General features: G+C 41.5%; 65 non-coding genes across 65 annotated transcripts; 22 read left to right on the top strand and 43 right to left on the bottom strand.

Annotated features, from left to right (window-relative positions):
* Positions 1-36: 36 nt before the first annotated feature.
* trnaq-cug (transfer RNA glutamine (anticodon CUG)) lies at positions 37-108 on the bottom strand. Its single transcript has one exon. It is a non-coding gene; the product is annotated as a tRNA-Gln (tRNA).
* Positions 109-244: 136 nt separating this feature from the next.
* trnag-ucc (transfer RNA glycine (anticodon UCC)) lies at positions 245-316 on the top strand. Its single transcript has one exon. It is a non-coding gene; the product is annotated as a tRNA-Gly (tRNA).
* A 324-nt stretch (positions 317-640) lies between these two features.
* Positions 641-722, bottom strand: trnas-gcu (transfer RNA serine (anticodon GCU)). Its single transcript has one exon. It is a non-coding gene; the product is annotated as a tRNA-Ser (tRNA).
* Positions 723-884: 162 nt separating this feature from the next.
* On the bottom strand, positions 885-956 carry trnaq-cug (transfer RNA glutamine (anticodon CUG)). The gene has a single exon. It is a non-coding gene; the product is annotated as a tRNA-Gln (tRNA).
* A 135-nt stretch (positions 957-1,091) lies between these two features.
* trnag-ucc (transfer RNA glycine (anticodon UCC)) lies at positions 1,092-1,163 on the top strand. The gene has a single exon. It is a non-coding gene; the product is annotated as a tRNA-Gly (tRNA).
* Positions 1,164-1,487: 324 nt separating this feature from the next.
* trnas-gcu (transfer RNA serine (anticodon GCU)) lies at positions 1,488-1,569 on the bottom strand. Its single transcript has one exon. It is a non-coding gene; the product is annotated as a tRNA-Ser (tRNA).
* Positions 1,570-1,730: 161 nt separating this feature from the next.
* trnaq-cug (transfer RNA glutamine (anticodon CUG)) lies at positions 1,731-1,802 on the bottom strand. The gene has a single exon. It is a non-coding gene; the product is annotated as a tRNA-Gln (tRNA).
* A 136-nt stretch (positions 1,803-1,938) lies between these two features.
* trnag-ucc (transfer RNA glycine (anticodon UCC)) lies at positions 1,939-2,010 on the top strand. Its single transcript has one exon. It is a non-coding gene; the product is annotated as a tRNA-Gly (tRNA).
* A 324-nt stretch (positions 2,011-2,334) lies between these two features.
* Positions 2,335-2,416, bottom strand: trnas-gcu (transfer RNA serine (anticodon GCU)). Its single transcript has one exon. It is a non-coding gene; the product is annotated as a tRNA-Ser (tRNA).
* Positions 2,417-2,577: 161 nt separating this feature from the next.
* Positions 2,578-2,649, bottom strand: trnaq-cug (transfer RNA glutamine (anticodon CUG)). The gene has a single exon. It is a non-coding gene; the product is annotated as a tRNA-Gln (tRNA).
* A 136-nt stretch (positions 2,650-2,785) lies between these two features.
* On the top strand, positions 2,786-2,857 carry trnag-ucc (transfer RNA glycine (anticodon UCC)). The gene has a single exon. It is a non-coding gene; the product is annotated as a tRNA-Gly (tRNA).
* Positions 2,858-3,181: 324 nt separating this feature from the next.
* On the bottom strand, positions 3,182-3,263 carry trnas-gcu (transfer RNA serine (anticodon GCU)). Its single transcript has one exon. It is a non-coding gene; the product is annotated as a tRNA-Ser (tRNA).
* A 162-nt stretch (positions 3,264-3,425) lies between these two features.
* Positions 3,426-3,497, bottom strand: trnaq-cug (transfer RNA glutamine (anticodon CUG)). The gene has a single exon. It is a non-coding gene; the product is annotated as a tRNA-Gln (tRNA).
* Positions 3,498-3,633: 136 nt separating this feature from the next.
* On the top strand, positions 3,634-3,705 carry trnag-ucc (transfer RNA glycine (anticodon UCC)). The gene has a single exon. It is a non-coding gene; the product is annotated as a tRNA-Gly (tRNA).
* Positions 3,706-4,029: 324 nt separating this feature from the next.
* On the bottom strand, positions 4,030-4,111 carry trnas-gcu (transfer RNA serine (anticodon GCU)). The gene has a single exon. It is a non-coding gene; the product is annotated as a tRNA-Ser (tRNA).
* Positions 4,112-4,479: 368 nt separating this feature from the next.
* trnag-ucc (transfer RNA glycine (anticodon UCC)) lies at positions 4,480-4,551 on the top strand. Its single transcript has one exon. It is a non-coding gene; the product is annotated as a tRNA-Gly (tRNA).
* A 324-nt stretch (positions 4,552-4,875) lies between these two features.
* trnas-gcu (transfer RNA serine (anticodon GCU)) lies at positions 4,876-4,957 on the bottom strand. Its single transcript has one exon. It is a non-coding gene; the product is annotated as a tRNA-Ser (tRNA).
* A 162-nt stretch (positions 4,958-5,119) lies between these two features.
* Positions 5,120-5,191, bottom strand: trnaq-cug (transfer RNA glutamine (anticodon CUG)). Its single transcript has one exon. It is a non-coding gene; the product is annotated as a tRNA-Gln (tRNA).
* Positions 5,192-5,326: 135 nt separating this feature from the next.
* trnag-ucc (transfer RNA glycine (anticodon UCC)) lies at positions 5,327-5,398 on the top strand. Its single transcript has one exon. It is a non-coding gene; the product is annotated as a tRNA-Gly (tRNA).
* A 324-nt stretch (positions 5,399-5,722) lies between these two features.
* On the bottom strand, positions 5,723-5,804 carry trnas-gcu (transfer RNA serine (anticodon GCU)). Its single transcript has one exon. It is a non-coding gene; the product is annotated as a tRNA-Ser (tRNA).
* A 161-nt stretch (positions 5,805-5,965) lies between these two features.
* Positions 5,966-6,037, bottom strand: trnaq-cug (transfer RNA glutamine (anticodon CUG)). The gene has a single exon. It is a non-coding gene; the product is annotated as a tRNA-Gln (tRNA).
* Positions 6,038-6,173: 136 nt separating this feature from the next.
* trnag-ucc (transfer RNA glycine (anticodon UCC)) lies at positions 6,174-6,245 on the top strand. Its single transcript has one exon. It is a non-coding gene; the product is annotated as a tRNA-Gly (tRNA).
* A 324-nt stretch (positions 6,246-6,569) lies between these two features.
* trnas-gcu (transfer RNA serine (anticodon GCU)) lies at positions 6,570-6,651 on the bottom strand. The gene has a single exon. It is a non-coding gene; the product is annotated as a tRNA-Ser (tRNA).
* A 162-nt stretch (positions 6,652-6,813) lies between these two features.
* trnaq-cug (transfer RNA glutamine (anticodon CUG)) lies at positions 6,814-6,885 on the bottom strand. The gene has a single exon. It is a non-coding gene; the product is annotated as a tRNA-Gln (tRNA).
* A 136-nt stretch (positions 6,886-7,021) lies between these two features.
* Positions 7,022-7,093, top strand: trnag-ucc (transfer RNA glycine (anticodon UCC)). Its single transcript has one exon. It is a non-coding gene; the product is annotated as a tRNA-Gly (tRNA).
* A 324-nt stretch (positions 7,094-7,417) lies between these two features.
* Positions 7,418-7,499, bottom strand: trnas-gcu (transfer RNA serine (anticodon GCU)). Its single transcript has one exon. It is a non-coding gene; the product is annotated as a tRNA-Ser (tRNA).
* A 161-nt stretch (positions 7,500-7,660) lies between these two features.
* Positions 7,661-7,732, bottom strand: trnaq-cug (transfer RNA glutamine (anticodon CUG)). Its single transcript has one exon. It is a non-coding gene; the product is annotated as a tRNA-Gln (tRNA).
* A 136-nt stretch (positions 7,733-7,868) lies between these two features.
* On the top strand, positions 7,869-7,940 carry trnag-ucc (transfer RNA glycine (anticodon UCC)). Its single transcript has one exon. It is a non-coding gene; the product is annotated as a tRNA-Gly (tRNA).
* A 324-nt stretch (positions 7,941-8,264) lies between these two features.
* On the bottom strand, positions 8,265-8,346 carry trnas-gcu (transfer RNA serine (anticodon GCU)). Its single transcript has one exon. It is a non-coding gene; the product is annotated as a tRNA-Ser (tRNA).
* A 161-nt stretch (positions 8,347-8,507) lies between these two features.
* Positions 8,508-8,579, bottom strand: trnaq-cug (transfer RNA glutamine (anticodon CUG)). The gene has a single exon. It is a non-coding gene; the product is annotated as a tRNA-Gln (tRNA).
* A 135-nt stretch (positions 8,580-8,714) lies between these two features.
* Positions 8,715-8,786, top strand: trnag-ucc (transfer RNA glycine (anticodon UCC)). Its single transcript has one exon. It is a non-coding gene; the product is annotated as a tRNA-Gly (tRNA).
* Positions 8,787-9,110: 324 nt separating this feature from the next.
* On the bottom strand, positions 9,111-9,192 carry trnas-gcu (transfer RNA serine (anticodon GCU)). Its single transcript has one exon. It is a non-coding gene; the product is annotated as a tRNA-Ser (tRNA).
* Positions 9,193-9,353: 161 nt separating this feature from the next.
* Positions 9,354-9,425, bottom strand: trnaq-cug (transfer RNA glutamine (anticodon CUG)). The gene has a single exon. It is a non-coding gene; the product is annotated as a tRNA-Gln (tRNA).
* Positions 9,426-9,561: 136 nt separating this feature from the next.
* trnag-ucc (transfer RNA glycine (anticodon UCC)) lies at positions 9,562-9,633 on the top strand. The gene has a single exon. It is a non-coding gene; the product is annotated as a tRNA-Gly (tRNA).
* Positions 9,634-9,957: 324 nt separating this feature from the next.
* On the bottom strand, positions 9,958-10,039 carry trnas-gcu (transfer RNA serine (anticodon GCU)). The gene has a single exon. It is a non-coding gene; the product is annotated as a tRNA-Ser (tRNA).
* Positions 10,040-10,200: 161 nt separating this feature from the next.
* Positions 10,201-10,272, bottom strand: trnaq-cug (transfer RNA glutamine (anticodon CUG)). The gene has a single exon. It is a non-coding gene; the product is annotated as a tRNA-Gln (tRNA).
* A 136-nt stretch (positions 10,273-10,408) lies between these two features.
* On the top strand, positions 10,409-10,480 carry trnag-ucc (transfer RNA glycine (anticodon UCC)). Its single transcript has one exon. It is a non-coding gene; the product is annotated as a tRNA-Gly (tRNA).
* Positions 10,481-10,804: 324 nt separating this feature from the next.
* Positions 10,805-10,886, bottom strand: trnas-gcu (transfer RNA serine (anticodon GCU)). Its single transcript has one exon. It is a non-coding gene; the product is annotated as a tRNA-Ser (tRNA).
* Positions 10,887-11,047: 161 nt separating this feature from the next.
* trnaq-cug (transfer RNA glutamine (anticodon CUG)) lies at positions 11,048-11,119 on the bottom strand. The gene has a single exon. It is a non-coding gene; the product is annotated as a tRNA-Gln (tRNA).
* A 136-nt stretch (positions 11,120-11,255) lies between these two features.
* On the top strand, positions 11,256-11,327 carry trnag-ucc (transfer RNA glycine (anticodon UCC)). Its single transcript has one exon. It is a non-coding gene; the product is annotated as a tRNA-Gly (tRNA).
* A 324-nt stretch (positions 11,328-11,651) lies between these two features.
* Positions 11,652-11,733, bottom strand: trnas-gcu (transfer RNA serine (anticodon GCU)). The gene has a single exon. It is a non-coding gene; the product is annotated as a tRNA-Ser (tRNA).
* Positions 11,734-11,894: 161 nt separating this feature from the next.
* On the bottom strand, positions 11,895-11,966 carry trnaq-cug (transfer RNA glutamine (anticodon CUG)). Its single transcript has one exon. It is a non-coding gene; the product is annotated as a tRNA-Gln (tRNA).
* A 136-nt stretch (positions 11,967-12,102) lies between these two features.
* trnag-ucc (transfer RNA glycine (anticodon UCC)) lies at positions 12,103-12,174 on the top strand. The gene has a single exon. It is a non-coding gene; the product is annotated as a tRNA-Gly (tRNA).
* Positions 12,175-12,498: 324 nt separating this feature from the next.
* trnas-gcu (transfer RNA serine (anticodon GCU)) lies at positions 12,499-12,580 on the bottom strand. Its single transcript has one exon. It is a non-coding gene; the product is annotated as a tRNA-Ser (tRNA).
* A 160-nt stretch (positions 12,581-12,740) lies between these two features.
* trnaq-cug (transfer RNA glutamine (anticodon CUG)) lies at positions 12,741-12,812 on the bottom strand. The gene has a single exon. It is a non-coding gene; the product is annotated as a tRNA-Gln (tRNA).
* Positions 12,813-13,341: 529 nt separating this feature from the next.
* Positions 13,342-13,423, bottom strand: trnas-gcu (transfer RNA serine (anticodon GCU)). Its single transcript has one exon. It is a non-coding gene; the product is annotated as a tRNA-Ser (tRNA).
* A 369-nt stretch (positions 13,424-13,792) lies between these two features.
* trnag-ucc (transfer RNA glycine (anticodon UCC)) lies at positions 13,793-13,864 on the top strand. The gene has a single exon. It is a non-coding gene; the product is annotated as a tRNA-Gly (tRNA).
* A 324-nt stretch (positions 13,865-14,188) lies between these two features.
* Positions 14,189-14,270, bottom strand: trnas-gcu (transfer RNA serine (anticodon GCU)). Its single transcript has one exon. It is a non-coding gene; the product is annotated as a tRNA-Ser (tRNA).
* Positions 14,271-14,431: 161 nt separating this feature from the next.
* Positions 14,432-14,503, bottom strand: trnaq-cug (transfer RNA glutamine (anticodon CUG)). Its single transcript has one exon. It is a non-coding gene; the product is annotated as a tRNA-Gln (tRNA).
* Positions 14,504-14,639: 136 nt separating this feature from the next.
* Positions 14,640-14,711, top strand: trnag-ucc (transfer RNA glycine (anticodon UCC)). Its single transcript has one exon. It is a non-coding gene; the product is annotated as a tRNA-Gly (tRNA).
* A 324-nt stretch (positions 14,712-15,035) lies between these two features.
* trnas-gcu (transfer RNA serine (anticodon GCU)) lies at positions 15,036-15,117 on the bottom strand. The gene has a single exon. It is a non-coding gene; the product is annotated as a tRNA-Ser (tRNA).
* Positions 15,118-15,278: 161 nt separating this feature from the next.
* On the bottom strand, positions 15,279-15,350 carry trnaq-cug (transfer RNA glutamine (anticodon CUG)). Its single transcript has one exon. It is a non-coding gene; the product is annotated as a tRNA-Gln (tRNA).
* A 135-nt stretch (positions 15,351-15,485) lies between these two features.
* trnag-ucc (transfer RNA glycine (anticodon UCC)) lies at positions 15,486-15,557 on the top strand. Its single transcript has one exon. It is a non-coding gene; the product is annotated as a tRNA-Gly (tRNA).
* Positions 15,558-15,881: 324 nt separating this feature from the next.
* On the bottom strand, positions 15,882-15,963 carry trnas-gcu (transfer RNA serine (anticodon GCU)). Its single transcript has one exon. It is a non-coding gene; the product is annotated as a tRNA-Ser (tRNA).
* Positions 15,964-16,124: 161 nt separating this feature from the next.
* Positions 16,125-16,196, bottom strand: trnaq-cug (transfer RNA glutamine (anticodon CUG)). The gene has a single exon. It is a non-coding gene; the product is annotated as a tRNA-Gln (tRNA).
* Positions 16,197-16,331: 135 nt separating this feature from the next.
* On the top strand, positions 16,332-16,403 carry trnag-ucc (transfer RNA glycine (anticodon UCC)). The gene has a single exon. It is a non-coding gene; the product is annotated as a tRNA-Gly (tRNA).
* A 324-nt stretch (positions 16,404-16,727) lies between these two features.
* trnas-gcu (transfer RNA serine (anticodon GCU)) lies at positions 16,728-16,809 on the bottom strand. The gene has a single exon. It is a non-coding gene; the product is annotated as a tRNA-Ser (tRNA).
* A 161-nt stretch (positions 16,810-16,970) lies between these two features.
* Positions 16,971-17,042, bottom strand: trnaq-cug (transfer RNA glutamine (anticodon CUG)). The gene has a single exon. It is a non-coding gene; the product is annotated as a tRNA-Gln (tRNA).
* Positions 17,043-17,177: 135 nt separating this feature from the next.
* On the top strand, positions 17,178-17,249 carry trnag-ucc (transfer RNA glycine (anticodon UCC)). Its single transcript has one exon. It is a non-coding gene; the product is annotated as a tRNA-Gly (tRNA).
* A 324-nt stretch (positions 17,250-17,573) lies between these two features.
* trnas-gcu (transfer RNA serine (anticodon GCU)) lies at positions 17,574-17,655 on the bottom strand. Its single transcript has one exon. It is a non-coding gene; the product is annotated as a tRNA-Ser (tRNA).
* Positions 17,656-17,817: 162 nt separating this feature from the next.
* trnaq-cug (transfer RNA glutamine (anticodon CUG)) lies at positions 17,818-17,889 on the bottom strand. Its single transcript has one exon. It is a non-coding gene; the product is annotated as a tRNA-Gln (tRNA).
* Positions 17,890-18,025: 136 nt separating this feature from the next.
* trnag-ucc (transfer RNA glycine (anticodon UCC)) lies at positions 18,026-18,097 on the top strand. Its single transcript has one exon. It is a non-coding gene; the product is annotated as a tRNA-Gly (tRNA).
* A 324-nt stretch (positions 18,098-18,421) lies between these two features.
* On the bottom strand, positions 18,422-18,503 carry trnas-gcu (transfer RNA serine (anticodon GCU)). The gene has a single exon. It is a non-coding gene; the product is annotated as a tRNA-Ser (tRNA).
* A 161-nt stretch (positions 18,504-18,664) lies between these two features.
* trnaq-cug (transfer RNA glutamine (anticodon CUG)) lies at positions 18,665-18,736 on the bottom strand. The gene has a single exon. It is a non-coding gene; the product is annotated as a tRNA-Gln (tRNA).
* Positions 18,737-18,872: 136 nt separating this feature from the next.
* Positions 18,873-18,944, top strand: trnag-ucc (transfer RNA glycine (anticodon UCC)). Its single transcript has one exon. It is a non-coding gene; the product is annotated as a tRNA-Gly (tRNA).
* The last annotated feature ends 238 nt before the right edge of the window (positions 18,945-19,182 follow it).

Here is a 19,182-nt window from a genome sequence, read left to right as displayed (position 1 = left end):
GCGAAGAGCCGTCGTCTGATGCTACACTGCTCTAATAGGTTCCACCGAGACTTGAACTCGGATCGCTGGATTCAGAGTCCAGAGTGCTAACCATTACACCATGGAACCAGTTCATCATAGACTGTTTCAGTAGACTGTGCAACCGTTCTTTAAACTAAATATAAGTGAAAATGACAAATTGAACAGTTCCACCGAGATTTGAGTTTGGGTTCGATGATTTCCGAGTATTAATTATGTCATTGTGGCATTGGTGGTATAGTGGTGAGCATAGCTGCCTTCCAAGCAGTTGACCCGGGTTCGATTCCCGGCCAATGCATTGGTATGCTTTTTCGAATGCCACAGGGATTCAGGACTTTAGAAATCAGTGTCTCTGTTTTCTTTTCGGTAAATATTGTGCTCCAGACTACATTTTGGCGGAACTGAAATATTTAACCGTGGTTCAGACCATAGAGAATGAACAAGACTCTTGCTTTAGCGAATGAGAACTTTCAAGATCAGTGTCTGTATTTTTTGGCAGTAAAGGTTGTGCTCTAGGCTACAATTAATTGAAATGAAAGGAAAATAGTGCAAAACGTCCTTGATTCATTGTACTTTTTTCCATGAAATGGAAGACGATGTACTTTTGTAAGAATGGTGCAAACGATGAGGATGGGATTCGAACCCACGCGTGCAGAGCACAATGGATTAGCAGTCCATCACCTTAACCACTCGGCCACCCCATCAGCTTATCAACCTCTAAAATACTTTTTATTTTTTCCGAAATGTGGTCGAGACTAAATATGGGCAAGAGAGATTTTTTGAAAAAGTGTTTAAAGTCTCGGTGTTGGAAAAATGGATGAGGGACACAGCGTAAGAGCCGTCGTCTGATGCTACACTGCTCTAATAGGTTCCACCGAGACTTGAACTCGGATCGCTGGATTCAGAGTCCAGAGTGCTAACCATTACACCATGGAACCAGTTCATCATAGACTGTTTCAGTAGACTGTGCAACCGTTCTTTAAACTAAATATAAGTGAAAATGACAAATTGAACAGTTCCACCGAGATTTGAGTTTGGGTTCGATGATTTCCGAGTATAATTATGTCATTGTGGCATTGGTGGTATAGTGGTGAGCATAGCTGCCTTCCAAGCAGTTGACCCGGGTTCGATTCCCGGCCAATGCATTGGTATGCTTTTTCGAATGCCACAGGGATTCAGGACTTTAGAAATCAGTGTCTCTGTTTTCTTTTCGGTAAATATTGTGCTCCAGACTACATTTTGGCGGAACTGAAATATTTAACCGTGGTTCAGACCATAGAGAATGAACAAGACTCTTGCTTTAGCGAATGAGAACTTTCAAGATCAGTGTCTGTATTTTTTGGCAGTAAAGGTTGTGCTCTAGGCTACAATTAATTGAAATGAAAGGAAAATAGTGCAAAACGTCCTTGATTCATTGTACTTTTTTCCATGAAATGGAAGACGATGTACTTATGTAAGAATGGTGCAAACGATGAGGATGGGATTCGAACCCACGCGTGCAGAGCACAATGGATTAGCAGTCCATCACCTTAACCACTCGGCCACCCCATCAGCTTATCAACCTCTAAAATACTTTTTATTTTTTCCGAAATGTGGTCGAGACTAAATATGGGCAAGAGAGATTTTTTGAAAAAGTGTTTAAAGTCTCGGTGTTGGAAAAATGGATGAGGGACACAGCGTAGAGCCGTCGTCTGATGCTAAACTGCTCTAATAGGTTCCACCGAGACTTGAACTCGGATCGCTGGATTCAGAGTCCAGAGTGCTAACCATTACACCATGGAACCAGTTCATCATAGACTGTTTCAGTAGACTGTGCAACCGTTCTTTAAACTAAATATAAGTGAAAATGACAAATTGAACAGTTCCACCGAGATTTGAGTTTGGGTTCGATGATTTCCGAGTATAATTTATGTCATTGTGGCATTGGTGGTATAGTGGTGAGCATAGCTGCCTTCCAAGCAGTTGACCCGGGTTCGATTCCCGGCCAATGCATTGGTATGCTTTTTCGAATGCCACAGGGATTCAGGACTTTAGAAATCAGTGTCTCTGTTTTCTTTTCGGTAAATATTGTGCTCCAGACTACATTTTGCCGGAACTGAAATATTTAACCGTGGTTCAGACCATAGAGAATGAACAAGACTCTTGCTTTAGCGAATGAGAACTTTCAAGATCAGTGTCTGTATTTTTTGGCAGTAAAGGTTGTGCTCTAGGCTACAATTAATTGAAATGAAAGGAAAATAGTGCAAAACGTCCTTGATTCATTGTACTTTTTTCCATGAAATGGAAGACGATGTACTTATGTAAGAATGGTGCAAACGATGAGGATGAGATTCGAACCCACGCGTGCAGAGCACAATGGATTAGCAGTCCATCACCTTAACCACTCGGCCACCCCATCAGCTTATCAACCTCTAAAATACTTTTTATTTTTTCCGAAATGTGGTCGAGACTAAATATGGGCAAGAGAGATTTTTTGAAAAAGTGTTTAAAGTCTCGGTGTTGGAAAAATGGATGAGGGACACAGCGTAGAGCCGTCGTCTGATGCTACACTGCTCTAATAGGTTCCACCGAGACTTGAACTCGGATCGCTGGATTCAGAGTCCAGAGTGCTAACCATTACACCATGGAACCAGTTCACCATAGACTGTTTCAGTAGACTGTGCAACCGTTCTTTAAACTAAATATAAGTGAAAATGACAAATTGAACAGTTCCACCGAGATTTGAGTTTGGGTTCGATGATTTCCGAGTATAATTTATGTCATTGTGGCATTGGTGGTATAGTGGTGAGCATAGCTGCCTTCCAAGCAGTTGACCCGGGTTCGATTCCCGGCCAATGCATTGGTATGCTTTTTCGAATGCCACAGGGATTCAGGACTTTAGAAATCAGTGTCTCTGTTTTCTTTTCGGTAAATATTGTGCTCCAGACTACATTTTGCCGGAACTGAAATATTTAACCGTGGTTCAGACCATAGAGAATGAACAAGACTCTTGCTTTAGCGAATGAGAACTTTCAAGATCAGTGTCTGTATTTTTTGGCAGTAAAGGTTGTGCTCTAGGCTACAATTAATTGAAATGAAAGGAAAATAGTGCAAAACGTCCTTGATTCATTGTACTTTTTTCCATGAAATGGAAGACGATGTACTTATGTAAGAATGGTGCAAACGATGAGGATGGGATTCGAACCCACGCGTGCAGAGCACAATGGATTAGCAGTCCATCACCTTAACCACTCGGCCACCCCATCAGCTTATCAACCTCTAAAATACTTTTTATTTTTTCCGAAATGTGGTCGAGACTAAATATGGGCAAGAGAGATTTTTTGAAAAAGTGTTTAAAGTCTCGGTGTTGGAAAAATGGATGAGGGACACAGCGTAAGAGCCGTCGTCTGATGCTACACTGCTCTAATAGGTTCCACCGAGACTTGAACTCGGATCGCTGGATTCAGAGTCCAGAGTGCTAACCATTACACCATGGAACCAGTTCATCATAGACTGTTTCAGTAGACTGTGCAACCGTTCTTTAAACTAAATATAAGTGAAAATGACAAATTGAACAGTTCCACCGAGATTTGAGTTTGGGTTCGATGATTTCCGAGTATAATTTATGTCATTGTGGCATTGGTGGTATAGTGGTGAGCATAGCTGCCTTCCAAGCAGTTGACCCGGGTTCGATTCCCGGCCAATGCATTGGTATGCTTTTTCGAATGCCACAGGGATTCAGGACTTTAGAAATCAGTGTCTCTGTTTTCTTTTCGGTAAATATTGTGCTCCAGACTACATTTTGGCGGAACTGAAATATTTAACCGTGGTTCAGACCATAGAGAATGAACAAGACTCTTGCTTTAGCGAATGAGAACTTTCAAGATCAGTGTCTGTATTTTTTGGCAGTAAAGGTTGTGCTCTAGGCTACAATTAATTGAAATGAAAGGAAAATAGTGCAAAACGTCCTTGATTCATTGTACTTTTTTCCATGAAATGGAAGACGATGTACTTATGTAAGAATGGTGCAAACGATGAGGATGGGATTCGAACCCACGCGTGCAGAGCACAATGGATTAGCAGTCCATCACCTTAACCACTCGGCCACCCCATCAGCTTATCAACCTCTAAAATACTTTTTATTTTTTCCGAAATGTGGTCGAGACTAAATATGGGCAAGAGAGATTTTTTGAAAAAGTGTTTAAAGTCTCGGTGTTGGAAAAATGGATGAGGGACACAGCGAAGAGCCGTCGTCTGATGCTACACTGCTCTAATAGGTTCCACCGAGACTTGAACTCGGATCGCTGGATTCAGCGTCCAGAGTGCTAACCATTACACCATGGAACCAGTTCATCATAGACTGTTTCAGTAGACTGTGCAACCGTTCTTTAAACTAAATATAAGTGAAAATGACAAATTGAACAGTTCCACCGAGATTTGAGTTTGGGTTCGATGATTTCCTAGTATAATTATGTCATTGTGGCATTGGTGGTATAGTGGTGAGCATAGCTGCCTTCCAAGCAGTTGACCCGGGTTCGATTCCCGGCCAATGCATTGGTATGCTTTTTCGAATGCCACAGGGATTCAGGACTTTAGAAATCAGTGTCTCTGTTTTCTTTTCGGTAAATATTGTGCTCCAGACTACATTTTGGCGGAACTGAAATATTTAACCGTGGTTCAGACCATAGAGAATGAACAAGACTCTTGCTTTAGCGAATGAGAACTTTCAAGATCAGTGTCTGTATTTTTTGGCAGTAAAGGTTGTGCTCTAGGCTACAATTAATTGAAATGAAAGGAAAATAGTGCAAAACGTCCTTGATTCATTGTACTTTTTTCCATGAAATGGAAGACGATGTACTTATGTAAGAATGGTGCAAACGATGAGGATGGGATTCGAACCCACGCGTGCAGAGCACAATGGATTAGCAGTCCATCACCTTAACCACTCGGCCACCCCATCAGCTTATCAACCTCTAAAATACTTTTTATTTTTTCCGAAATGTGGTCGAGACTAAATATGGGCAAGAGAGATTTTTTGAAAAAGTGTTTAAAGTCTCGGTGTTGGAAAAATGGATGAGGGACACAGCGTAAGAGCCGTCGTCTGATGCTACACTGCTCTAATAGGTTCCACCGAGACTTGAACTCGGATCGCTGGATTCAGAGTCCAGAGTGCTAACCATTACACCATGGAACCAGTTCATCATAGACTGTTTCAGTAGACTGTGCAACCGTTCTTTAAACTAAATATAAGTGAAAATGACAAATTGAACAGTTCCACCGAGATTTGAGTTTGGGTTCGATGATTTCCGAGTATAATTATGTCATTGTGGCATTGGTGGTATAGTGGTGAGCATAGCTGCCTTCCAAGCAGTTGACCCGGGTTCGATTCCCGGCCAATGCATTGGTATGCTTTTTCGAATGCCACAGGGATTCAGGACTTTAGAAATCAGTGTCTCTGTTTTCTTTTCGGTAAATATTGTGCTCCAGACTACATTTTGGCGGAACTGAAATATTTAACCGTGGTTCAGACCATAGAGAATGAACAAGACTCTTGCTTTAGCGAATGAGAACTTTCAAGATCAGTGTCTGTATTTTTTGGCAGTAAAGGTTGTGCTCTAGGCTACAATTAATTGAAATGAAAGGAAAATAGTGCAAAACGTCCTTGATTCATTGTACTTTTTTCTATGAAATGGAAGACGATGTACTTATGTAAGAATGGTGCAAACGATGAGGATGGGATTCGAACCCACGCGTGCAGAGCACAATGGATTAGCAGTCCATCACCTTAACCACTCGGCCACCCCATCAGCTTATCAACCTCTAAAATACTTTTTATTTTTTCCGAAATGTGGTCGAGACTAAATATGGGCAAGAGAGATTTTTTGAAAAAGTGTTTAAAGTCTCGGTGTTGGAAAAATGGATGAGGGACACAGCGAAGAGCCGTCGTCTGATGCTACACTGCTCTAATAGGTTCCACCGAGACTTGAACTCGGATCGCTGGATTCAGAGTCCAGAGTGCTAACCATTACACCATGGAACCAGTTCATCATAGACTGTTTCAGTAGACTGTGCAACCGTTCTTTAAACTAAATATAAGTGAAAATGACAAATTGAACAGTTCCACCGAGATTTGAGTTTGGGTTCGATGATTTCCGAGTATAATTTATGTCATTGTGGCATTGGTGGTATAGTGGTGAGCATAGCTGCCTTCCAAGCAGTTGACCCGGGTTCGATTCCCGGCCAATGCATTGGTATGCTTTTTCGAATGCCACAGGGATTCAGGACTTTAGAAATCAGTGTCTCTGTTTTCTTTTCGGTAAATATTGTGCTCCAGACTACATTTTGGCGGAACTGAAATATTTAACCGTGGTTCAGACCATAGAGAATGAACAAGACTCTTGCTTTAGCGAATGAGAACTTTCAAGATCAGTGTCTGTATTTTTTGGCAGTAAAGGTTGTGCTCTAGGCTACAATTAATTGAAATGAAAGGAAAATAGTGCAAAACGTCCTTGATTCATTGTACTTTTTTCCATGAAATGGAAGACGATGTACTTATGTAAGAATGGTGCAAACGATGAGGATGGGATTCGAACCCACGCGTGCAGAGCACAATGGATTAGCAGTCCATCACCTTAACCACTCGGCCACCCCATCAGCTTATCAACCTCTAAAATACTTTTTATTTTTTCCGAAATGTGGTCGAGACTAAATATGGGCAAGAGAGATTTTTTGAAAAAGTGTTTAAAGTCTCGGTGTTGGAAAAATGGATGAGGGACACAGCGTAAGAGCCGTCGTCTGATGCTACACTGCTCTAATAGGTTCCACCGAGACTTGAACTCGGATCGCTGGATTCAGAGTCCAGAGTGCTAACCATTACACCATGGAACCAGTTCATCATAGACTGTTTCAGTAGACTGTGCAACCGTTCTTTAAACTAAATATAAGTGAAAATGACAAATTGAACAGTTCCACCGAGATTTGAGTTTGGGTTCGATGATTTCCGAGTATAATTTATGTCATTGTGGCATTGGTGGTATAGTGGTGAGCATAGCTGCCTTCCAAGCAGTTGACCCGGGTTCGATTCCCGGCCAATGCATTGGTATGCTTTTTCGAATGCCACAGGGATTCAGGACTTTAGAAATCAGTGTCTCTGTTTTCTTTTCGGTAAATATTGTGCTCCAGACTACATTTTGGCGGAACTGAAATATTTAACCGTGGTTCAGACCATAGAGAATGAACAAGACTCTTGCTTTAGCGAATGAGAACTTTCAAGATCAGTGTCTGTATTTTTTGGCAGTAAAGGTTGTGCTCTAGGCTACAATTAATTGAAATGAAAGGAAAATAGTGCAAAACGTCCTTGATTCATTGTACTTTTTTCCATGAAATGGAAGACGATGTACTTATGTAAGAATGGTGCAAACGATGAGGATGGGATTCGAACCCACGCGTGCAGAGCACAATGGATTAGCAGTCCATCACCTTAACCACTCGGCCACCCCATCAGCTTATCAACCTCTAAAATACTTTTTATTTTTTCCGAAATGTGGTCGAGACTAAATATGGGCAAGAGAGATTTTTTGAAAAAGTGTTTAAAGTCTCGGTGTTGGAAAAATGGATGAGGGACACAGCGAAGAGCCGTCGTCTGATGCTACACTGCTCTAATAGGTTCCACCGAGACTTGAACTCGGATCGCTGGATTCAGAGTCCAGAGTGCTAACCATTACACCATGGAACCAGTTCATCATAGACTGTTTCAGTAGACTGTGCAACCGTTCTTTAAACTAAATATAAGTGAAAATGACAAATTGAACAGTTCCACCGAGATTTGAGTTTGGGTTCGATGATTTCCGAGTATAATTTATGTCATTGTGGCATTGGTGGTATAGTGGTGAGCATAGCTGCCTTCCAAGCAGTTGACCCGGGTTCGATTCCCGGCCAATGCATTGGTATGCTTTTTCGAATGCCACAGGGATTCAGGACTTTAGAAATCAGTGTCTCTGTTTTCTTTTCGGTAAATATTGTGCTCCAGACTACATTTTGGCGGAACTGAAATATTTAACCGTGGTTCAGACCATAGAGAATGAACAAGACTCTTGCTTTAGCGAATGAGAACTTTCAAGATCAGTGTCTGTATTTTTTGGCAGTAAAGGTTGTGCTCTAGGCTACAATTAATTGAAATGAAAGGAAAATAGTGCAAAACGTCCTTGATTCATTGTACTTTTTTCCATGAAATGGAAGACGATGTACTTATGTAAGAATGGTGCAAACGATGAGGATGGGATTCGAACCCACGCGTGCAGAGCACAATGGATTAGCAGTCCATCACCTTAACCACTCGGCCACCCCATCAGCTTATCAACCTCTAAAATACTTTTTATTTTTTCCGAAATGTGGTCGAGACTAAATATGGGCAAGAGAGATTTTTTGAAAAAGTGTTTAAAGTCTCGGTGTTGGAAAAATGGATGAGGGACACAGCGAAGAGCCGTCGTCTGATGCTACACTGCTCTAATAGGTTCCACCGAGACTTGAACTCGGATCGCTGGATTCAGAGTCCAGAGTGCTAACCATTACACCATGGAACCAGTTCATCATAGACTGTTTCAGTAGACTGTGCAACCGTTCTTTAAACTAAATATAAGTGAAAATGACAAATTGAACAGTTCCACCGAGATTTGAGTTTGGGTTCGATGATTTCCGAGTATAATTATGTCATTGTGGCATTGGTGGTATAGTGGTGAGCATAGCTGCCTTCCAAGCAGTTGACCCGGGTTCGATTCCCGGCCAATGCATTGGTATGCTTTTTCGAATGCCACAGGGATTCAGGACTTTAGAAATCAGTGTCTCTGTTTTCTTTTCGGTAAATATTGTGCTCCAGACTACATTTTGGCGGAACTGAAATATTTAACCGTGGTTCAGACCATAGAGAATGAACAAGACTCTTGCTTTAGCGAATGAGAACTTTCAAGATCAGTGTCTGTATTTTTTGGCAGTAAAGGTTGTGCTCTAGGCTACAATTAATTGAAATGAAAGGAAAATAGTGCAAAACGTCCTTGATTCATTGTACTTTTTTCCATGAAATGGAAGACGATGTACTTATGTAAGAATGGTGCAAACGATGAGGATGGGATTCGAACCCACGCGTGCAGAGCACAATGGATTAGCAGTCCATCACCTTAACCACTCGGCCACCCCATCAGCTTATCAACCTCTAAAATACTTTTTATTTTTTCCGAAATGTGGTCGAGACTAAATATGGGCAAGAGAGATTTTTTGAAAAAGTGTTTAAAGTCTCGGTGTTGGAAAAATGGATGAGGGACACAGCGAAGAGCCGTCGTCTGATGCTACACTGCTCTAATAGGTTCCACCGAGACTTGAACTCGGATCGCTGGATTCAGAGTCCAGAGTGCTAACCATTACACCATGGAACCAGTTCATCATAGACTGTTTCAGTAGACTGTGCAACCGTTCTTTAAACTAAATATAAGTGAAAATGACAAATTGAACAGTTCCACCGAGATTTGAGTTTGGGTTCGATGATTTCCGAGTATAATTTATGTCATTGTGGCATTGGTGGTATAGTGGTGAGCATAGCTGCCTTCCAAGCAGTTGACCCGGGTTCGATTCCCGGCCAATGCATTGGTATGCTTTTTCGAATGCCACAGGGATTCAGGACTTTAGAAATCAGTGTCTCTGTTTTCTTTTCGGTAAATATTGTGCTCCAGACTACATTTTGGCGGAACTGAAATATTTAACCGTGGTTCAGACCATAGAGAATGAACAAGACTCTTGCTTTAGCGAATGAGAACTTTCAAGATCAGTGTCTGTATTTTTTGGCAGTAAAGGTTGTGCTCTAGGCTACAATTAATTGAAATGAAAGGAAAATAGTGCAAAACGTCCTTGATTCATTGTACTTTTTTCCATGAAATGGAAGAGGATGTACTTATGTAAGAATGGTGCAAACGATGAGGATGGGATTCGAACCCACGCGTGCAGAGCACAATGGATTAGCAGTCCATCACCTTAACCACTCGGCCACCCCATCAGCTTATCAACCTCTAAAATACTTTTTATTTTTTCCGAAATGTGGTCGAGACTAAATATGGGCAAGAGAGATTTTTTGAAAAAGTGTTTAAAGTCTCGGTGTTGGAAAAATGGATGAGGGACACAGCGAAGAGCCGTCGTCTGATGCTACACTGCTCTAATAGGTTCCACCGAGACTTGAACTCGGATCGCTGGATTCAGAGTCCAGAGTGCTAACCATTACACCATGGAACCAGTTCATCATAGACTGTTTCAGTAGACTGTGCAACCGTTCTTTAAACTAAATATAAGTGAAAATGACAAATTGAACAGTTCCACCGAGATTTGAGTTTGGGTTCGATGATTTCCGAGTATAATTTATGTCATTGTGGCATTGGTGGTATAGTGGTGAGCATAGCTGCCTTCCAAGCAGTTGACCCGGGTTCGATTCCCGGCCAATGCATTGGTATGCTTTTTCGAATGCCACAGGGATTCAGGACTTTAGAAATCAGTGTCTCTGTTTTCTTTTCGGTAAATATTGTGCTCCAGACTACATTTTGGCGGAACTGAAATATTTAACCGTGGTTCAGACCATAGAGAATGAACAAGACTCTTGCTTTAGCGAATGAGAACTTTCAAGATCAGTGTCTGTATTTTTTGGCAGTAAAGGTTGTGCTCTAGGCTACAATTAATTGAAATGAAAGGAAAATAGTGCAAAACGTCCTTGATTCATTGTACTTTTTTCCATGAAATGGAAGACGATGTACTTATGTAAGAATGGTGCAAACGATGAGGATGGGATTCGAACCCACGCGTGCAGAGCACAATGGATTAGCAGTCCATCACCTTAACCACTCGGCCACCCCATCAGCTTATCAACCTCTAAAATACTTTTTATTTTTTCCGAAATGTGGTCGAGACTAAATATGGGCAAGAGAGATTTTTTGAAAAAGTGTTTAAAGTCTCGGTGTTGGAAAAATGGATGAGGGACACAGCGAAGAGCCGTCGTCTGATGCTACACTGCTCTAATAGGTTCCACCGAGACTTGAACTCGGATCGCTGGATTCAGAGTCCAGAGTGCTAACCATTACACCATGGAACCAGTTCATCATAGACTGTTTCAGTAGACTGTGCAACCGTTCTTTAAACTAAATATAAGTGAAAATGACAAATTGAACAGTTCCACCGAGATTTGAGTTTGGGTTCGATGATTTCCGAGTATAATTTATGTCATTGTGGCATTGGTGGTATAGTGGTGAGCATAGCTGCCTTCCAAGCAGTTGACCCGGGTTCGATTCCCGGCCAATGCATTGGTATGCTTTTTCGAATGCCACAGGGATTCAGGACTTTAGAAATCAGTGTCTCTGTTTTCTTTTCGGTAAATATTGTGCTCCAGACTACATTTTGGCGGAACTGAAATATTTAACCGTGGTTCAGACCATAGAGAATGAACAAGACTCTTGCTTTAGCGAATGAGAACTTTCAAGATCAGTGTCTGTATTTTTTGGCAGTAAAGGTTGTGCTCTAGGCTACAATTAATTGAAATGAAAGGAAAATAGTGCAAAACGTCCTTGATTCATTGTACTTTTTTCCATGAAATGGAAGACGATGTACTTATGTAAGAATGGTGCAAACGATGAGGATGGGATTCGAACCCACGCGTGCAGAGCACAATGGATTAGCAGTCCATCACCTTAACCACTCGGCCACCCCATCAGCTTATCAACCTCTAAAATACTTTTTATTTTTTCCGAAATGTGGTCGAGACTAAATATGGGCAAGAGAGATTTTTTGAAAAAGTGTTTAAAGTCTCGGTGTTGGAAAAATGGATGAGGGACACAGCGAAGAGCCGTCGTCTGATGCTACACTGCTCTAATAGGTTCCACCGAGACTTGAACTCGGATCGCTGGATTCAGAGTCCAGAGTGCTAACCATTACACCATGGAACCAGTTCATCATAGACTGTTTCAGTAGACTGTGCAACCGTTCTTTAAACTAAATATAAGTGAAAATGACAAATTGAACAGTTCCACCGAGATTTGAGTTTGGGTTCGATGATTTCCGAGTATAATTTATGTCATTGTGGCATTGGTGGTATAGTGGTGAGCATAGCTGCCTTCCAAGCAGTTGACCCGGGTTCGATTCCCGGCCAATGCATTGGTATGCTTTTTCGAATGCCACAGGGATTCAGGACTTTAGAAATCAGTGTCTCTGTTTTCTTTTCGGTAAATATTGTGCTCCAGACTACATTTTGGCGGAACTGAAATATTTAACCGTGGTTCAGACCATAGAGAATGAACAAGACTCTTGCTTTAGCGAATGAGAACTTTCAAGATCAGTGTCTGTATTTTTTGGCAGTAAAGGTTGTGCTCTAGGCTACAATTAATTGAAATGAAAGGAAAATAGTGCAAAACGTCCTTGATTCATTGTACTTTTTTCCATGAAATGGAAGACGATGTACTTATGTAAGAATGGTGCAAACGATGAGGATGGGATTCGAACCCACGCGTGCAGAGCACAATGGATTAGCAGTCCATCACCTTAACCACTCGGCCACCCCATCAGCTTAGCAACCTCTAAAATACTTTTTATTTTTTCCGAAATGTGGTCGAGACTAAATATGGGCAAGAGAGATTTTTGAAAAAGTGTTTAAAGTCTCGGTGTTGGAAAAATGGATGAGGGACACAGCGAAGAGCCGTCGTCTGATGCTACACTGCTCTAATAGGTTCCACCGAGACTTGAACTCGGATCGCTGGATTCAGAGTCCAGAGTGCTAACCATTACACCATGGAACCAGTTCATTATAGACTGTTTCAGTAGACTGTGCAACCGTTCTTTAAACTAAATATAAGTGAAAATGACAAATTGAACAGTTCCACCGAGATTTGAGTTTGGGTTTGCTGATTTCCTAGTATAATTTTCATTGTGGCATTGGTGGTATAGTGGTGAGCATAGCTGCCTTCCAAGCAGTTGACCCGGGTTCGATTCCCGTCCAATGCATTGGTATGCTTTTTCGAATGCCACAGGGATTCAGGACTTTAGAAATCAGTGTCTCTGTTTTCTTTTCGGTAAATATTGTGCTCCAGACTACATTTTGGCGGAACTGAAATATTTAACCGTGGTTCAGACCATAGAGAATGAACAAGACTCTTGCTTTAGCGAATGAGAACTTTCAAGATCAGTGTCGGTATTTTTTGGCAGTAAAGGTTGTGCTCTAGGCTACAATTAATTGAAATGAAAGGAAAATAGTGCAAAACGTCCTTGATTCATTGTACTTTTTTCCATGAAATGGAAGACGATGTACTTAGGTAAGAATGGTGCAAACGATGAGGATGGGATTCGAACCCACGCGTGCAGAGCACACTGGATTAGCAGTCCATCACCTTAACCACTCGGCCACCCCATCAGCTTAGCAACCTCTAAAATACTTTTTAATTTTTTCCGAAATGTGGTCGAGACTAAATATGGGCAAGAGAGAATTTTTGAAAAAGTGTTTAAAGTCTCGGTGTTGGAAAAATGGATGAGGGACACAGCGAAGAGCCGTCGTCTGATGCTACACTGCTCTAATAGGTTCCACCGTGACTTGAACTCGGATCGCTGCATTCAGAGTCCAGAGTGCTAACCATTACACCATGGAACCAGTTCATCTTAGACTGTTTCAGTAGACTGTGCAACCGTTCTTTAAACTAAATATAAGTGAAAATGACAAATTGAACAGTTCCACCGAGATTTGAGTTTGGGTTCGATGATTTCCGAGTATAATTATGTCATTGTGGCATTGGTGGTATAGTGGTGAGCATAGCTGCCTTCCAAGCAGTTGACCCGGGTTCGATTCCCGGCCAATGCATTGGTATGCTTTTTCGAATGCCACAGGGATTCAGGACTTTAGAAATCAGTGTCTCTGTTTTCTTTTCGGTAAATATTGTGCTCCAGACTACATTTTGGCGGAACTGAAATATTTAACCGTGGTTCAGACCATAGAGAATGAACAAGACTCTTGCTTTAGCGAATGAGAACTTTCAAGATCAGTGTCTGTATTTTTTGGCAGTAAAGGTTGTGCTCTAGGCTACAATTAATTGAAATGAAAGGAAAATAGTGCAAAACGTCCTTGATTCATTGTACTTTTTTCCATGAAATGGAAGACGATGTACTTATGTAAGAATGGTGCAAACGATGAGGATGGGATTCGAACCCACGCGTGCAGAGCACAATGGATTAGCAGTCCATCACCTTAACCACTCGGCCACCCCATCAGCTTATCAACCTCTAAAATACTTTTTATTTTTTCCGAAATGTGGTCGAGACTAAATATGGGCAAGAGAGATTTTTTGAAAAAGTGTTTAAAGTCTCGGTGTTGGAAAAATGGATGAGGGACACAGCGAAGAGCCGTCGTCTGATGCTACACTGCTCTAATAGGTTCCACCGAGACTTGAACTCGGATCGCTGGATTCAGAGTCCAGAGTGCTAACCATTACACCATGGAACCAGTTCATCATAGACTGTTTCAGTAGACTGTGCAACCGTTCTTTAAACTAAATATAAGTGAAAATGACAAATTGAACAGTTCCACCGAGATTTGAGTTTGGGTTCGATGATTTCCGAGTATAATTTATGTCATTGTGGCATTGGTGGTATAGTGGTGAGCATAGCTGCCTTCCAAGCAGTTGACCCGGGTTCGATTCCCGGCCAATGCATTGGTATGCTTTTTCGAATGCCACAGGGATTCAGGACTTTAGAAATCAGTGTCTCTGTTTTCTTTTCGGTAAATATTGTGCTCCAGACTACATTTTGGCGGAACTGAAATATTTAACCGTGGTTCAGACCATAGAGAATGAACAAGACTCTTGCTTTAGCGAATGAGAACTTTCAAGATCAGTGTCTGTATTTTTTGGCAGTAAAGGTTGTGCTCTAGGCTACAATTAATTGAAATGAAAGGAAAATAGTGCAAAACGTCCTTGATTCATTGTACTTTTTTCCATGAAATGGAAGACGATGTACTTATGTAAGAATGGTGCAAACGATGAGGATGGGATTCGAACCCACGCGTGCAGAGCACAATGGATTAGCAGTCCATCACCTTAACCACTCGGCCACCCCATCAGCTTATCAACCTCTAAAATACTTTTTATTTTTTCCGAAATGTGGTCGAGACTAAATATGGGCAAGAGAGATTTTTTGAAAAAGTGTTTAAAGTCTCGGTGTTGGAAAAATGGATGAGGGACACAGCGAAGAGCCGTCGTCTGATGCTACACTGCTCTAATAGGTTCCACCGAGACTTGAACTCGGATCGCTGGATTCAGAGTCCAGAGTGCTAACCATTACACCATGGAACCAGTTCATCATAGACTGTTTCAGTAGACTGTGCAACCGTTCTTTAAACTAAATATAAGTGAAAATGACAAATTGAACAGTTCCACCGAGATTTGAGTTTGGGTTCGATGATTTCCGAGTATAATTATGTCATTGTGGCATTGGTGGTATAGTGGTGAGCATAGCTGCCTTCCAAGCAGTTGACCCGGGTTCGATTCCCGGCCAATGCATTGGTATGCTTTTTCGAATGCCACAGGGATTCAGGACTTTAGAAATCAGTGTCTCTGTTTTCTTTTCGGTAAATATTGTGCTCCAGACTACATTTTGGCGGAACTGAAATATTTAACCGTGGTTCAGACCATAGAGAATGAACAAGACTCTTGCTTTAGCGAATGAGAACTTTCAAGATCAGTGTCTGTATTTTTTGGCAGTAAAGGTTGTGCTCTAGGCTACAATTAATTGAAATGAAAGGAAAATAGTGCAAAACGTCCTTGATTCATTGTACTTTTTTCCATGAAATGGAAGACGATGTACTTATGTAAGAATGGTGCAAACGATGAGGATGGGATTCGAACCCACGCGTGCAGAGCACAATGGATTAGCAGTCCATCACCTTAACCACTCGGCCACCCCATCAGCTTATCAACCTCTAAAATACTTTTTATTTTTTCCGAAATGTGGTCGAGACTAAATATGGGCAAGAGAGATTTTTTGAAAAAGTGTTTAAAGTCTCGGTGTTGGAAAAATGGATGAGGGACACAGCGAAGAGCCGTCGTCTGATGCTACACTGCTCTAATAGGTTCCACCGAGACTTGAACTCGGATCGCTGGATTCAGAGTCCAGAGTGCTAACCATTACACCATGGAACCAGTTCATCATAGACTGTTTCAGTAGACTGTGCAACCGTTCTTTAAACTAAATATAAGTGAAAATGACAAATTGAACAGTTCCACCGAGATTTGAGTTTGGGTTCGATGATTTCCGAGTATAATTATGTCATTGTGGCATTGGTGGTATAGTGGTGAGCATAGCTGCCTTCCAAGCAGTTGACCCGGGTTCGATTCCCGGCCAATGCATTGGTATGCTTTTTCGAATGCCACAGGGATTCAGGACTTTAGAAATCAGTGTCTCTGTTTTCTTTTCGGTAAATATTGTGCTCCAGACTACATTTTGGCGGAACTGAAATATTTAACCGTGGTTCAGACCATAGAGAATGAACAAGACTCTTGCTTTAGCGAATGAGAACTTTCAAGATCAGTGTCTGTATTTTTTGGCAGTAAAGGTTGTGCTCTAGGCTACAATTAATTGAAATGAAAGGAAAATAGTGCAAAACGTCCTTGATTCATTGTACTTTTTTCCATGAAATGGAAGACGATGTACTTATGTAAGAATGGTGCAAACGATGAGGATGGGATTCGAACCCACGCGTGCAGAGCACAATGGATTAGCAGTCCATCACCTTAACCACTCGGCCACCCCATCAGCTTATCAACCTCTAAAATACTTTTTATTTTTTCCGAAATGTGGTCGAGACTAAATATGGGCAAGAGAGATTTTTTGAAAAAGTGTTTAAAGTCTCGGTGTTGGAAAAATGGATGAGGGACACAGCGAAGAGCCGTCGTCTGATGCTACACTGCTCTAATAGGTTCCACCGAGACTTGAACTCGGATCGCTGGATTCAGAGTCCAGAGTGCTAACCATTACACCATGGAACCAGTTCATCATAGACTGTTTCAGTAGACTGTGCAACCGTTCTTTAAACTAAATATAAGTGAAAATGACAAATTGAACAGTTCCACCGAGATTTGAGTTTGGGTTCGATGATTTCCGAGTATAATTATGTCATTGTGGCATTGGTGGTATAGTGGTGAGCATAGCTGCCTTCCAAGCAGTTGACCCGGGTTCGATTCCCGGCCAATGCATTGGTATGCTTTTTCGAATGCCACAGGGATTCAGGACTTTAGAAATCAGTGTCTCTGTTTTCTTTTCGGTAAATATTGTGCTCCAGACTACATTTTGGCGGAACTGAAATATTTAACCGTGGTTCAGACCATAGAGAATGAACAAGACTCTTGCTTTAGCGAATGAGAACTTTCAAGATCAGTGTCTGTATTTTTTGGCAGTAAAGGTTGTGCTCTAGGCTACAATTAATTGAAATGAAAGGAAAATAGTGCAAAACGTCCTTGATTCATTGTACTTTTTTCCATGAAATGGAAGAGGATGTACTTATGTAAGAATGGTGCAAACGATGAGGATGGGATTCGAACCCACGCGTGCAGAGCACAATGGATTAGCAGTCCATCACCTTAACCACTCGGCCACCCCATCAGCTTATCAACCTCTAAAATACTTTTTATTTTTTCCGAAATGTGGTCGAGACTAAATATGGGCAAGAGAGATTTTTTGAAAAAGTGTTTAAAGTCTCGGTGTTGGAAAAATGGATGAGGGACACAGCGTAAGAGCCGTCGTCTGATGCTACACTGCTCTAATAGGTTCCACCGAGACTTGAACTCGGATCGCTGGATTCAGAGTCCAGAGTGCTAACCATTACACCATGGAACCAGTTCATCATAGACTGTTTCAGTAGACTGTGCAACCGTTCTTTAAACTAAATATAAGTGAAAATGACAAATTGAACAGTTCCACCGAGATTTGAGTTTGGGTTCGATGATTTCCGAGTATAATTTATGTCATTGTGGCATTGGTGGTATAGTGGTGAGCATAGCTGCCTTCCAAGCAGTTGACCCGGGTTCGATTCCCGGCCAATGCATTGGTATGCTTTTTCGAATGCCACAGGGATTCAGGACTTTAGAAATCAGTGTCTCTGTTTTCTTTTCGGTAAATATTGTGCTCCAGACTACATTTTGGCGGAACTGAAATATTTAACCGTGGTTCAGACCATAGAGAATGAACAAGACTCTTGCTTTAGCGAATGAGAACTTTCAAGATCAGTGTCTGTATTTTTTGGCAGTAAAGGTTGTGCTCTAGGCTACAATTAATTGAAATGAAAGGAAAATAGTGCAAAACGTCCTTGATTCATTGTACTTTTTTCCATGAAATGGAAGACGATGTACTTATGTAAGAATGGTGCAAACGATGAGGATGGGATTCGAACCCACGCGTGCAGAGCACAATGGATTAGCAGTCCATCACCTTAACCACTCGGCCACCCCATCAGCTTATCAACCTCTAAAATACTTTTTATTTTTTCCGAAATGTGGTCGAGACTAAATATGGGCAAGAGAGATTTTTTGAAAAAGTGTTTAAAGTCTCGGTGTTGGAAAAATGGATGAGGGACACAGCGAAGAGCCGTCGTCTGATGCTACACTGCTCTAATAGGTTCCACCGAGACTTGAACTCGGATCGCTGGATTCAGAGTCCAGAGTGCTAACCATTACACCATGGAACCAGTTCATCATAGACTGTTTCAGTAGACTGTGCAACCGTTCTTTAAACTAAATATAAGTGAAAATGACAAATTGAACAGTTCCACCGAGATTTGAGTTTGGGTTCGATGATTTCCGAGTATAATTTATGTCATTGTGGCATTGGTGGTATAGTGGTGAGCATAGCTGCCTTCCAAGCAGTTGACCCGGGTTCGATTCCCGGCCAATGCATTGGTATGCTTTTTCGAATGCCACAGGGATTCAGGACTTTAGAAATCAGTGTCTCTGTTTTCTTTTCGGTAAATATTGTGCTCCAGACTACATTTTGGCGGAACTGAAATATTTAACCGTGGTTCAGACCATAGAGAATGAACAAGACTCTTGCTTTAGCGAATGAGAACTTTCAAGATCAGTGTCTGTATTTTTTGGCAGTAAAGGTTGTGCTCTAGGCTACAATTAATTGAAATGA

This window comes from Gadus morhua, chromosome 8, assembly GCF_902167405.1.
Source record: "Gadus morhua chromosome 8, gadMor3.0, whole genome shotgun sequence".
NCBI classification, from domain to species: domain Eukaryota; kingdom Metazoa; phylum Chordata; class Actinopteri; order Gadiformes; family Gadidae; genus Gadus; species Gadus morhua.
The sequence above is the reverse complement of the archived record's forward strand: the minus strand, read 5'-3'. Positions and strand labels throughout refer to the sequence as shown.